At 38.9% G+C, this 14507-nt stretch overlaps 1 protein-coding gene and 1 long non-coding RNA gene across 5 annotated transcripts in view; one reads left to right on the forward strand and one right to left on the reverse strand.

Moving 5' to 3' along the window:
• LPCAT (lysophosphatidylcholine acyltransferase) overlaps positions 1–14507 on the forward strand; it is a 125626-nt gene that overhangs the window by 31764 nt on the left and 79355 nt on the right. The window lies entirely within an intron of this gene.
• LOC124213004 (uncharacterized) lies at positions 13469–14162 on the reverse strand. Its single transcript, XR_006881791.2, has 3 exons — positions 14127–14162; positions 13813–14030; positions 13469–13730 (listed from the first exon to the last, which is right to left on the reverse strand). It is a non-coding gene; the product is annotated as an uncharacterized lncRNA (long non-coding RNA).

Raw genomic sequence — 14507 nt, forward strand, 5'->3', positions numbered from 1 at the left:
TCGAACTCAACGTATATGTATATTTTGAGATTAGGGATTGTAAATGTGTATACAATATGACCTTACGTTTTTTCACATTATTGCAGCAATAACGACATCGCCTAGCTCATGAACTTTTTACTGTGTGCTCAAAATGTTTACATAAACCGAATATCAATTATCTCATTCAAAATGTATCAAGCGCATGGTCCAGTCAAAGCACTGTAAAGATACAAAAATGATGTAACGGTGGTTAATATAATACTCCCTTGATATATGTATAATTAGAAAGCCATACATTTCACCGACAATAGCACACATATTCACAACTTTGAAGAGATATCATTGTCAAATCATTGCTACATCGAAAAAATCGTATCGTTCGAGTAATTTTAATGAATTAGAGCTCATTGTATTCATAAATGATGATCTACTGTCTATTGAAATTATCAATTAAAATTAAAACTGTAATATGACATTACCAGCGCAGTGTTCAGATGTGCCACGATAAACATGGTATTGAAAATTGAAGTGATAAAATAATTGAAAAAAAGAAACTGACCAATTGTTTGAAATTGAACTACAGTCTTTATTGATGCTCAATCCGCTAATCAGATCTAATTTCACCCCCTCATAGTGGATTTTATCCTCGACAAAACATGAATAATCCGAAATCAATCTCAACTCAATCGTGCTCAATAAATTCTATATGTCACGAAAGGACAAAATAATAATACAGTCAAGTTAAGGAAAGATTCTCTCAGTGTGAAGACCTGCGTAACTTTGAGATAGAATGGTTAATGCAGATGAATAGGGTGACTAGTAAAAAGACAAAACTGTTGCTGTATCAGTATAGCCTGAAGAAAGACATAGAGAAGGTCTCGTGAAAGGGCCAGTTCCAAGCCACTCTGTCACTGCTAGCGCCAACACATGCACGACTATTACGTACTTGTGTTGGCGCTGGCCGTGACCACGTGGCTTGATACCGATCCTTTTACTAAACCTTCTTCGTAGGTGTTTCCCCTCACCAGGGAACCACCGAACCATAGAGAATAGGTGGGTCAAATCTTATAACAATAAACGAGTATACCGAGATCCGTACTGCCGTTTATACCCAACAACTCCTAACCGTCTTTTCTCACAGCCCTTAGGTCCAGTGAATTTCCATGTGGAGAGATACCTCCGTAAATGTCAAACTGACACACGATATTCTGATTAATCTTTCGCCTTTTTCACACCATTCTTGTTATTAAAAATTTGTATAGCGTGAAGAGTAAACACACTAAATAACTTATCCGAAATTTAATGTTCAAAACGAGAAGGCATCGGATCTACCCAAATCGTGTCTACAAGTCAAAAGATCTCGAAATTCAATCCTACATGCGGTGGTTCTACATCACATGTATTCCACAAGCGGGAGTTATACAAGTTCGTTTTTGCACGCGGCGATTCTACATCAGCAGGGTCGGTCAATTTATACAAGATCTCTACACGAGGCATTTCTACACGTCCGTTCATCCGAAATTTGTTTTAACATGCAGCGATCCGACATCGGCAGGTTGGGTTCGTTTCAACGGTCTTATTTGCACAGAATAACAAGCATGGCCTCTCGCAGAATCACAACGAAGGTTTATTCATACCTCTGTAGAACATATTGTGTAGGTAAATCTCGTTCTATAGAAATGAATCCGTATTGGAACAAATCTGAATTATTCTTATCAGACCGCCACATATAGAAACCAACCCAACTTGCTCATGTACGACCGCCACATCCAGAAAAAAATCAGTAGAATAACCACGTGTAGAATCGAACTTGTAGAACTTATCGATTGTAGAAAAAGTTGGCGAAGAATCAATCCTCCTCCTTTGTGGCCACTGTCTAGTCCTTTTGGATAACAATACGGTAATGTTGGTTAATAAAAGGAAGAGAAGAACAAACCTTCCAGCCCCCGAGCATATCGATCAGATTGTAATCAGTGATACATTTACGGCAGGTCATCTCTTCAGATATGGGACCTTTAACTCAGCATTTTCCATAGTTCAATGTCAGTGGCTTATAGATAGCTAAAAGAATGATGGGTTCGTGAAGGCTGGTCCAACGACTGGTTGATAGATATCCTGTGTAACGATTCGAATATACCCGTTAAATAATCAACACAAGGACTGATGAGAATTTGACTCGTGGAGTTAGATACGTGATGTATTTCTTCACCAGTTTTACCGATCTTCATGAGAAGCTGGTCTCTGTGCCAACAAATCTTTGCGAAGTACAACGTGCGAAAGTTCTAGTCTCCCAGTGATCGATCTTCGATAATGCAAAAAAGAGTAATTTAGCATTTGGACAAACATTTTGGTTAAGGTCATCTACGGAAGATCGTCACTAATAGGTAACTAAAAGTTAAGTTACCATCAAGACAAACATTTAAAACACGAAAAGTAAAAACTTCAACAAAAATACAGAAATTAAAGAGAGACTATTTAAAAAGAAAAAAACAAAATAAATAGAGTGAAATCCGAGAAGCAAGTTTACCAATGAAAAGACAATTAGCATTTATAATTTTAAAATTATACACCTGTTTAAAGAATCTACATATGGAATGGATGAACGAATGAATCTTAAACTTAAGGACGGCACATGTTTTAACTATTGGAGGCAAAAATAAAAGAAATCGTGCTACGTTTATCTTACATCCAGAAATATGTGTATAGTTTATTTTCAAATTAATTAAGTGAATAAAATATTCTTGTACCTGCTGTGTCCTTGGCACTCAAGGCCTTAGTATATACAATATTTTCTTTTTAATTAACTGATTTTTGTTCTTTTTAATGACTCAGGATTAATATCCGATTAAATCTAAATTTCATTTCAAATTTATGTCATATTCATACCGTTTCCCGTATACAAACCATACTTAGATAATAAGTGAAATAGCATACGAATATATTCTAGAAATGAACACACGCGTGTCTTGCATTACCAGCGCGTTCTTTCAGAAGCTAGCAGGCTAAGGGCCTTGGATTCCCACAGGTAAAATATATTTCGTTTTCGAATAAGGTAGCTGGCTTGTTTCAGACCCATATCAGTACAGAATATTTCTTTCCAACTTATAGTTTACGAATATCAGTAGAACTATACAGACTGATCCCGCTTTCTATAAATTGTTGCATGCCAATGGTCACAGCTGTATATTTACAACCTTTTTCAATTTATATTATTCTCATCCTGTTGAGAGGCCAAAAAAACGTACGCAAATCTTTTATGATATATTCAAACATGTGTAATCAAGTGCAAACTTGCAGCAGTACCTTTCCAGGCAACAACTCTGCCTCATAATCAGACGTTTCTGTTGTAAGATACCGTAACGTAAATTATCCCTTCTCTAAAATATATGCAAAGACATAGAATGACATTTTAATGTCCTGTGTAATAAGCCGGAGGTCTACTTTCCCACTAGCTTTGACTCAAGGGTAAAATCCAATGAACAAATGGGTAGATTTTGAAATAATCATTCTAAGGGTAAAGTTTACCTATTGGCCTTGATGCCAGAACATTTTCGAGAGCTAATTGGAGATAATAAATGGAAGTGTTAGCAAGTCTCATTCTTACAAACGAATAAAGGGTCAGTGTAGAATCGGTCAAGTAGAGTCGGAGTCAATGATACGGTTAAGTAAAAATCAAAGAGCAGTTGAATAAAAATCAGAGAGTTGAATATATGGTACTGACCGAAGAGTCAAGTAACTTTTAATAATCAGAAAATCAACGTGATTACAAAAAACAGTCAAAATTTTCGAGTGAATAATAGAAACCAAGACGTGAATCTTGGCAAAGTAAAATGGAGGTTCGAAAGAAACAATCTTACCTTGCCTCTCTTTTGCATTTAAATGTTTGTCTTCTGTAAGGGAATCATATTTTATCCTCGATTGCTATACTTTATCAATCAATCAAACATTTCAATGAACATTTATTTTTTGTGCTTGATGAATAATTAGTTTTTGTGATAACCTTTATGATTGCGAGTTAGAAATTTTAACTCTTCTATCAAAGATCATCCCTCAATAGACATTATCATAAACAGCTCCGTATCTTCATTCATATAACGTACATACCGCTAAACACATGGGTATGCCCACACAGCCCGAGATTATTAACATAGTTCAAAGAAAAATGAACTTTATTTATAATAATATCATCTTTATTCATTTGATGAAACGGTAATCCATCATGCATATCTCTAAATCTAGACGTGACCCGCCGATGTTTAGTTTAGTGTCTTGTAACCTGGCGTAAATTTCGATATACAACATTCACCTAGGTTATGAGAAACATGTGAGAGCTAATTAGTCTTCATTTTGGTGAAAGCATAATAAAAAATATTAAAAGTTGGCTAGTAACCCAGTTCATTACAATACGCGTGCCGTATAGATGTATTCGCATCTGAAATCGTTACATTCCAAGGTAAACAAGAAAGGTTATAAGAAATAAACAAGAGATGAAGTTCACTTCAGTTTGAAAGACGTCTTTACCTGTCTGAAGATTCCAAGGAAGGTCGCGATCGCCTGGCCGTTAGCCGATCAGCTACTTCATACTATAAGTCCATGAGCAGATGATTAACATAAATGTTCGACCAGCGTGTATCGGGGTTTCCGGAAGGCTCGGCACTTGTATACTGTCACAATCGAGACGGGACGGGATTCCTTGGCCCACTGCCATTTACTCGACAACCGTAGTATTGCCGACCTAATTTATTGAAAAATTAACTAGAATTAGCTATAAGCTCTCGGAGCTTCAAGTCCTGTCCCTGTTGAATATCACCACCTGTCAGTTGTGATACCAAGAGATCTTACCATTTCGATATTGCTGAAGAATCGATTTCGTTTTTGACGCAGTCCGATAGTTCTGATTCATTTAGGAAATATATTGAATTTAATTTTGGAGGTCAGTACTCTAGAAATTTGTAAAGCAAACACCTGATTTAACTCGAGTGCGAGGGGTGAAGCACTCTCAAATTATAATTTGTTGAAGCCAAAATCAGTTAAAATAAGTCTGGCTTTTATTTGCCAAGTACCGCTTAATGATCTATAATGTATTTCCTTTCTATTTCACGTATCTTTTTAGTACGATAAGAAGAAATCATTCATTTTAGATAAAATTGTTTCACATTGATCCCTAACAAAAATCACGGCGAATAACTGTGCAACGCAGCACAAATATCAAAGAATCTAAAAGAATGTAAAATAAACGGCGACTAACGAAAAATAGGGTAAGATAGCATTCGAATCTATCCGCGTCTATAACAGCTTGTAGGGCGTCAGGAAACATCGGAACGAGTCAGGCCTTCCGCTGTTTTATTGTTGAAAAATTCAACACAAGATTTGTAATCACTAACCCAATAAATGCAGTAGATTTAACCCCATGCAGTAGGAGTTTAAAAATGAAATTGGCAAACCAGTTCTTTTGACTGGTCTGGTAGTTCTAGTGTTAGAATTAGCATTTTGACCGCGCAGACGATCACCAATTTTGGTAAAAATCTTTGTATACAACTGATGCGACTATCAACAAAATTTCCTACATTTTATTTTTCAAATATTTTAACGTACGATTCGTAATCACCGACTCCAAAAACACCTCTACACAAATTTAAATTAAAATCACGGATGTAATATTCTGAAAAGTTGTCCACCATTGTTGCAAAATGTTTTGTGCCCGCCATTTTTTTTTTTTTAGCAAGATCAGATATAAAATTCATAATCAACGATTGTAAAAATCTGACGACACAAATTTCGTGCAGATTGGATGAAATATCAGAAACTTACTCCGCCAATTTGTGACATAAAATTCGAAATCAGTAATCCTATAATTCACGGTACACAAATTTCTCTGTACATGGGATCAAATTTTTGAAAATTGACCTGCCATTTCGTTTTTAAAACACCCAACGCAAGAGTTGTAATCAGCATCTCCAACAATTTAAAAATACGTAACTTTGTCAAAATCGGACAAAAATGTCATTGAATTAAAAAAATCGAAATTAATCTCCTTCTTCTGCAGGTTTAATTAAATGCTAAAAATATAAAAATGAATGAAACAACTATTGCGTTTTTATTATACGAGTAAATAAAATGATGTGGCATGTATTATAAGTGCTTTACCCCTCGCTTGAGCGTCTCTGCAATTGAATCCAATTTGAATAATTCTGAAATGGTTTGATTTTTAATGTAAACGGGAAAAATCCACACCTTTGCATATTTCTCTATACTCTTTTTCTGTGTGTTTATTGCATTCCAGGGCTGCCACTGAGTCGCTGAGTCAACCACTAGTAAATTTTTCTTTGACTTTCTTCGAATTATGTCACTTTTACTACAATTTTTGTCCCTTCGAGTTCAAAAAACTATATTAGTTTTCAAATTGGAAATCACAGAAACCTCTCCTCTTTCAAACTTACTGTCTTACGAGTCCATCTGATTTCAAATTTCTCACCAAAGTGCGTTACTTCACAACTTGAAAGCCTAAGGAAGTTAGCATTTATCATTGAAATAAACCCATCTTCACCGATTTTTGGGATAGAGCTTCAAAAATAGAATCTGAGAATTTCCCGCGCCTTCACTTTCGTGTCAATCACACGTGGTGAAGAGCCAGGAAAAAAATAGTTTTTGCAATACCTGCTTGGAAAGTTCAGTTTTGGAAGCCTATGAAGCGTGCGTGATGTGCCTCATTTCCAAACTGAACAGAAAAGCAACGTCAGTACATTGAAACGTATGCGGCTATTTTCGTAACCTGGGCATGTGAGAACACCACGTTATCGTAAGTGTCTTTGCCTAATTGAGTTGTAATTAGAGAAGGATAAGTAAAATAAATAGGATTTCCTCTAGTGGGCTAAAAGTTGGACCAGTCTCGCCGACCCGAAAACACTGATCTCTCTAGAGACCGTCATAGACTTGGGAACGACCGGAGCTGCCTTGGACGTAGACAAGAATCTTCCACCGTTGCTCCTATAGATAGAAAAGGGCAATGCAGCCGATACTTTCCCCTTAGAGACAAGGGTTTCAAATTATTGCTACCTAATCGAAGACACGAGTAAAAGCCAGTGCTTCCTTTTAACTATGGACTCGCGAAATCCAGAGCCGCCTCACTCGACAGACTTGGGCATAGAAGCCGAAGCTAATATTTCCTAAAATAACCAAATCGACAGCTAAATTACGGACCAGGGCTGTAGCCATGGCCCGGTCAGGCTGCGTTTCACCAATCATAGTTCCCGGAAACAACTTTTCCAGTGTCGCCGAACTATCACAGACGAGTTCACGCTGTCTGTTAACTCTATCCCATATCGATTTGCCTGCAATGATAACGAACTAAAGAAGCAAATACATTGAAGTTTCTTACAATAACGATTTAATTAATCGAAGAATTGTGCTCCAGGCAAAATGATACTAAGAAAATCATGCAAAATCAAGGTAAATTAAATTAAAATAAAATACTACAGAATTCGTCGGTTCTGCTCCTACGATTTATAAGTGTTTAAAATTTTTCTTAACTGTTCATGCTAACCTTTTCTCATCTATCATTTAAAATCCCGTGATATCGTCGTGAACTTGGCTGTTGATTTGACTCTACGATGAATCTAAGCGCTATGATTGAAAATTCATATTGCAAAATTGACTCCTACTTCGGAAACGATTTATAGACAAACGTCGTCTCGTCGAATGACATAGCTCGGCGCTCTGCCTGAGATCTGCTGACTGGTGCTTCTGGTGCACCACTATTTATACTGCCTGCGGCTCTTCCATTGCATTACGCCGTCGCGGTCAGACTCGCGATTCCGTGCCCGTATCTCGTGAGCTGTTGCGTCCTGTCGGTGTCCTACAAGTCCGCTTGGTGGCATCGACTCAGCTGTTTTCGGTGTTTGTTGTTTCTGCGCGGTATTCGTGTTCTATTCCACGAGCTTGCCTGCGTCCTGCAGTGTCCTTCGACCACGGTCTTACATACAGGTCTGGCAACGAAGCCAATTTTCTACAGAGCGGCGTGGTTCTCTTGCTGTCCGTGGTTTTTAGTGTTTGAAATAGCCATGTCGCGGCACTGCTATCTAGGGATGTACGTGGGGTAGGGATGGTAGGGATGAAAATGTGCCAATAACAATATTATTATTACGTTGGCGCTGCATTGCGCACGCGTTGATTATCCATCCCTCGAACACAACGCCGACCTGGCGGCCACAAAGTGAGATAAATATGTAATGTATCTATGACCAGAGATGAGTAGGGAGATCTCCAACGCTCGGCTTTTCGTGATACCAGCGAAGTCGGAGCGTCGACGTGACACCTAGGCGGCCACGCATCGAAGGTGCCCCATTTCCGACCCGACACCTAGGCGGCCATGCACTGAAGGTGGCCCACAATCGTGTATATATAGATATACTCGTTCGCTCGAGCAAGTGGTTGCCAATCGCATCCTTGTCCCCGCTCGCACAGATGTTTCCATGAATGCAAGAATTGGAATTTTTTTTGTTTCAGTTATGAATGTCAGCGAATAAAAGTATCTCCAGATTTGATAAATTTTGGATTCAATTAGCGGACGCTGAACCAAATTAATTAACCATTCCCAGCCCAAATACTTTTTTTTTCTTTTTTAATAAATATTATTTTTTGATTGATATGAAAATGTGTGACGCCTGGTGTTCTCGAATATTTGTACACGCAGTCTACGGAAAAATATACGGAGGCAGCTCGATAACATTTATGCAAAATGTGCAATGAGCAAGTGGTTGGGGGAAATTTTTTTTTTCTCGAACTGAATCTTCCAGAGAAGCATCAGCGAATTCCAAGCAAGCTCCATAAACATACCGAGCAAACGCGCGCTCACGGACGTAGCTGTGGTGTGGCTGAGTGGATAACCACATGAGGATGAATTTTCAATCACAGGTTTTTGCGCAAAGTTTTCCTGTATTTCAGTTAATTACTGCTGCCTTTGCTATAATACTGCATTCAAGTCTTGAACAAAACACTAAAAAATAAGTTAACCACTTAATGTAAAACAAAATGTTAGATAGAGCTTAAAATTTAAGCCGGAGTTACATAAACTAAGAAAATTACAAGTGCAACATTGTAAATATTGTACATTTATTGTTCATCTAAATAAATATGGTTTCCTCCTCAAAAAAAAAAAAAAAAAAAAAACATGAGGATGGAGTGATGCGGGACACGGGTTCGATCGCAGTTCACTCTTTTTTTTTTATTTTCAATTTAATCCCGGCTTTTTTTTTGTATTTTCGGAGAGAAAAAACAAATCAAAGAAAGAAAATTTCCAGAGCCGGTCGATTTTTTCCTTCTTTCCTTTTGCTTTTTTTTTACTGAACCCACCTTTTTTGTAATGGGGGTAACCCAGAAGAGAACAAATAATTGAAATCTCTGGAAGATTCAGTTCGAGAAAAAAAAATTTCCCCCAACCACTTGCTCATTGCACATTTTGCATAAATGTTATCGAGCTGGCTCCGTATGTTTTTCCATAGACTGCATGTACAAATATTCGAGAACACCAGGCGTCACATATTTTCATATCAATAAAAAAATAATGTATAATAATAAAAAAAAAAGTATTCGGACTGGGAATGGTTAATTAATTTGGTTCAGCGTCCGCTAATTGAATCCAAGATTTATCAAATCTGGTGATACTTTCATTCGCTGACATTCATCACTGAAACAAAAAAAATCCCAATTCTTGCATTCCTGGAAACATCTGTGCAAGCGGGGACAAGGATGCGATTGGCAACCACTTGCTCGAGCAACCGAGTATATCTATATGTATACACGATTGTGGGCCACCTTCGGTGCATGGCCGCCTGGTGTCAGGTCGGAAATGGGCCACCTTCGGTGCGTGGCCGCTTAGGTGTCACGTCGACGCTCCAACTTAGCTGGTATCACGAAAAGCCGAGCGTTGGAGATCTCCCTACTCATCTCTGGTATGCCCGTGCCTTCGACTCCGTATTGGTGGCATCGGCTAATCTCGGTGCCCGTCGGCGTTCATCGCATCTTTACCATGTAGCTGGCAGTTGTCGCTTGTGTCTGTCACAAACAGCTGACCGTTACAATATGCGTGCAATTGTAATGCTTGATTTTCCGCACTGACGTTTTCTGCAGCGTATGTACACTAGGATGGTCCTTGTTTGGGTTGTTGACGATTTTTGTCTGGAGCACCCTCCAAACAATAGCTTTAAATGATTCAAAACTTATTCGCAAATCTTTTCAGATTTTCATATCAATTCTAACCTATTAGAGGGTGGATTTTCACACTTGAAAAACACATATTTTGGACACATTCTCAGCATATATCTTATTGTAAGAGTGAAAATGTTTCAAAAAATCTGTAGCTGCGAGGTTTTAGTGAGCATTAGTGCTACTATGTGAGAAAAAATTTACATCATCATACCATGCAATCTCGATGAATTGCACACCCTCGAAACCTGACTTTTTCCATTTAGAGAAAGTGCAATTTGTCGAAATTACCTGGTAAGATGACGTAAATTTTTTCTCAGATAGTAGCACTAATGCCCACTAAAACTTCGCTGTTGCAGATTATTTTGAACATTATTACTCTTCCAATAAGATATATGTTGAGAATGTGTCCGAAACACGTGTATTTTAAATGGGGAAATATACCCTCTTATAGGTACGGCTTAGAGTTGAGACAATAATGTGAAAAAATTTGAGAATTGTTTTCAAATTATTTCAAGTTGATTTGGGGCCGTGACAGAAAAACATCGTCAACACCTTAAATAAGGACCCCCCTAATGAGTTAGAAGTTCGTGACTGTATTGGTTATTATCCATGAATGCATCTTGTCATCACTGACTGTCAAAACCAACGAAAACTTTAATCATTCAGACCCCCCTAATGTACACTTTCGAATAACTTAATAATTTGAGTTAATACGCACTGAGTCATTGAGCGTAACTGACTTAATTCCAATTTTACAGGCTATGAGTGGCACCTTCGGTGTTTCTTAAATTGAACTTTCCTTCACAGGTATTGCAAAAAGTAGCGTGTGTCACATCTGTTAATGGGTGATATCTGACTCATGTAATTACAGGTCTCACGCTAGTGGTACCGTGGTGGGTGATACCACGACGCTCGAGTGGGGATTGCAGTCGCGCACTTCATAACGAATCAGCTTTAAGAGGGTGTCCTGGTCGATTGTGACATTGATGTATATATCTCTAAATATCGAAGTTCGCGTATCTCAAACGCATAAAAGGGCTTGACAACCCGATTCTATACGCAATTCTCAATAAAAATAGTCATATACATTTGCATTTGTCGCAGAAATAAAGAAATGACATGAACTCCACGAGTTTACTATTGCGATTATCCTATTTTTTTCAATTTCAGGAAAAATGTTTAGTACGCATGCTTCTGGTTTGTTATGCCATGGAATACGCTTTACGAATTTTTATGAAAATCCACAAGCCATAGGCAGAATGCATTAGCCATACAGCTAGATTGGCTTTTTCCAATTGTGCATGCGCTACGGTTTCTGCATTCTGGCTATGACCACTGTAATTTTATGTATGCCAATAGCCTATAGATTGTGCAGTGTTACGGTACCGCTAAAGGACAGAGATAGTCCTGGAGCCGGGCATCTTTGCATGATCAAAAGAGTGGGGAGCAACTGCTTGATGGGGTAAACAATAAGACAAGCGAGGAGGTATACTTGTATAAGTTACGTGTTTCCCCCTCCAAGGTAGCGATTAGAGTAAGAAGGCTCCTTCTCTCTTATCACAGCTTCAGCTCGGGGCACAGACCGCGCAGTCTATGGTAGAGTCCCTACTAGAAAGACTATAACAAGGAGCACGAACTACGATTCGAAACGTGGTCCAAGAACCGTCGCTGTTAATTGGTCTAGTGAGACACGAAAACCACAGTTACGGACTTACATGGGTCATGTCAACTTCACGTTCGCAATGCAATTGAGCCCAGGGCCAAGCGAGATTTAGTGCATTGTACCAACGCACGAAAGTGTTGTCGGCGCACCTCCCCAGCTCCATTTCACTCCTTCGCCGACAACCCGAAGCGGTTAACATGTCATTGCGTGTTATGTGCTGTGACAAGCACTCAGGAAGACTGCAGACTTTATGGCTCACTAGCGCCAACTAAGGGTGGCAATTCGTGGACCCCACTTGACTATACGCTCGGCATAGCAGTTCGTGCTCCTTGTTATAGTTTGCATGGTCCACGGTCTTATCATAGAATTATAAAGATAGACTGAGCGCTCTTATGAGCCGCTTAAAGCAAACATTTAAAGAACAGAAATATGCCGGGAGTACTCCTTTCTCTCTTTGTCGATATTTGTGACGGGGATCGAGGCGGTAGAGGAGAATGAGGCGAAATTATGCGCGTATATCTATAGCTGTTCCACTTCCACTGCTCCGTTATCTCCCCCCATGACGCCGATTGAAAAGAGAAAGCAGTACTCCCGGTATACCTCTGTCCTTTATATGTAATTGTCAGTGTCTCTTATAGAAGCGCTCAGTCTATCTTTATAAGTCTATGGGTCTTATATACAGGTAGAAAAGAAGACGCGAGAAGACATAACTCTGTACCACCGTCTTACATACAGGTCTGGAAACTCTGGTGGTGGGGGTGTGTCCTCTTATTGAAGCACCGGCCGTTTCGCCTAGTGACCATGAGTGTCGCTGCGATAGAGGTGTTAAGGCTGTGCGAGAGAGATGGAAACAGGTTGTTGACCGTCCGAGCTGTTTCCGTCTCTCTCACACAGCCTGAATCCCTGTATCGCAGCGACACTCGTGGTCACTAGGCGAAACGATCGGTGCTTCAATAAGAGGACACCCCCACCACTGAAATTTTGACCGAGTTTCCAGGACTGTGTGTAAGACCGTGCTTTGTACTCTTTCTCAATGAGGATGAGACAGAGAACTAGCCACCATAAGGCGCCAATGTTAAGCTCCGTAGAGTTTTGCAGCGCCTCTGTTGAGTCAGGGCAGAACTAAGGACCTCCCACCACTGCGATATGCGCGGATTTTGAATCTCATGTTAATGAAAGCAAACATGACCGCTTAATTTAAAACTCATCATATTATGCGGACATAGCTTGACGTTCGAGAATTGTTAAAAGTCGTATATTAGTTACACTATTATAGTCTATATTAGTGAAAGCAATATACGAATTTTAACAATTCTCCAACGTTAAGGTACCTCCGCATAATATGATGAGTTTCAAATTAAGCAGTCATGCCTCGAGGTTAAAAAAAGTTAGAAGCTGCAATAGAGGTATTAATTAATTGTAGTAGGGTAATATTCATTGGCATGAAATAAAAAGATAACCACTTTTGCCATGTGACAAAAGTATCTATACATTTATTTTTATTTTTTTCCTTTTTTGTAGCATACAACAAAGATTTATTAGTAAAATATCACAATAATCTTATTTTTCGGGTAAATAATACTTAATATTATTAATTAAATGTTTTAAACCACACAGTCTTTGTCATTTTTCATATTTTTTTTGTCTTTTTGTACTTCGCTTCGTATACTGTATATTATAATGCTAAATACTTGATCTGATTGAATAGATATTTTTAACTAAACGAGAATAGATGTCTGTATGTACAAATTGTAGCCTTCAATAGCTCTAAAAACTCACGATTGTTTTAGAAGTTATTGATACTGCTGTTTTACAATCTTACCGAAACTACTGCCACATACCAAATTCTGAAGAACCACTTCATTTTCCTGTGGCAAATCTGTAAATTTATAAAAGGTTAACACCGGGAATTCATTTAAAGAAACGCGATACGTATAATGGTAAAATTATGGTTAAATTACTGTCAACAGTCGCTCCTGAAGTTTTGTCTTCGATGCTGGACGACTTCGAAACCGATCCGTTTTTTAGGCCGTACAATGATGGCACAGCATCGTGGGTCTAAAGAGGACGAGGTTTCAGTTTCCAAATTTTGTCTGGCGGAAAATGTTTGCTGCAGATACGAAAATCTTTCCGGTTGATGGTTTTCTCTCGTCCTGAAAATCTTATCCATTCCGCCGCACTGAAAAAATAGATGTCTTCATAGCTAGCACAAAATTCCAGTAATTCGAATACGCTACGTTACTATTCAAATGCGCGAATGAGAGAATATACATACTGCGCTTCGTTCTTCGGCAGCGTGAAGAAATGAAAGTGTGGCGCCTCGGCCCGGCCTTACCACACCAGCGCCAGGAGGCGACACCATCCAGGCACCAACTCGACGGCGCAAGCAGCAACTGGTGCCCCGCGCAGACTTCACGGACACATCACTTCCGGGCTAGCCTCGTACCTACCAGCATCGCTTGGCTGATGCCCTCTATTAATAACAAAATCTATAATAATCTAAAACTCATCCGTGTGCATCGCCACAGCTATGGCGGGCGCACACTTGTAAATATTGTAAAATACATAACTCAATTAACTACAATTCTGTGTACTAAGTCATTCCATTACCCTACTCTCGGAAAGCGTGGCGCGTGTCAGCGGCGTGTGACGACCT

Source organism: Neodiprion pinetum, chromosome 2 (assembly GCF_021155775.2).
Source record: "Neodiprion pinetum isolate iyNeoPine1 chromosome 2, iyNeoPine1.2, whole genome shotgun sequence".
NCBI lineage: Eukaryota > Metazoa > Arthropoda > Insecta > Hymenoptera > Diprionidae > Neodiprion > Neodiprion pinetum.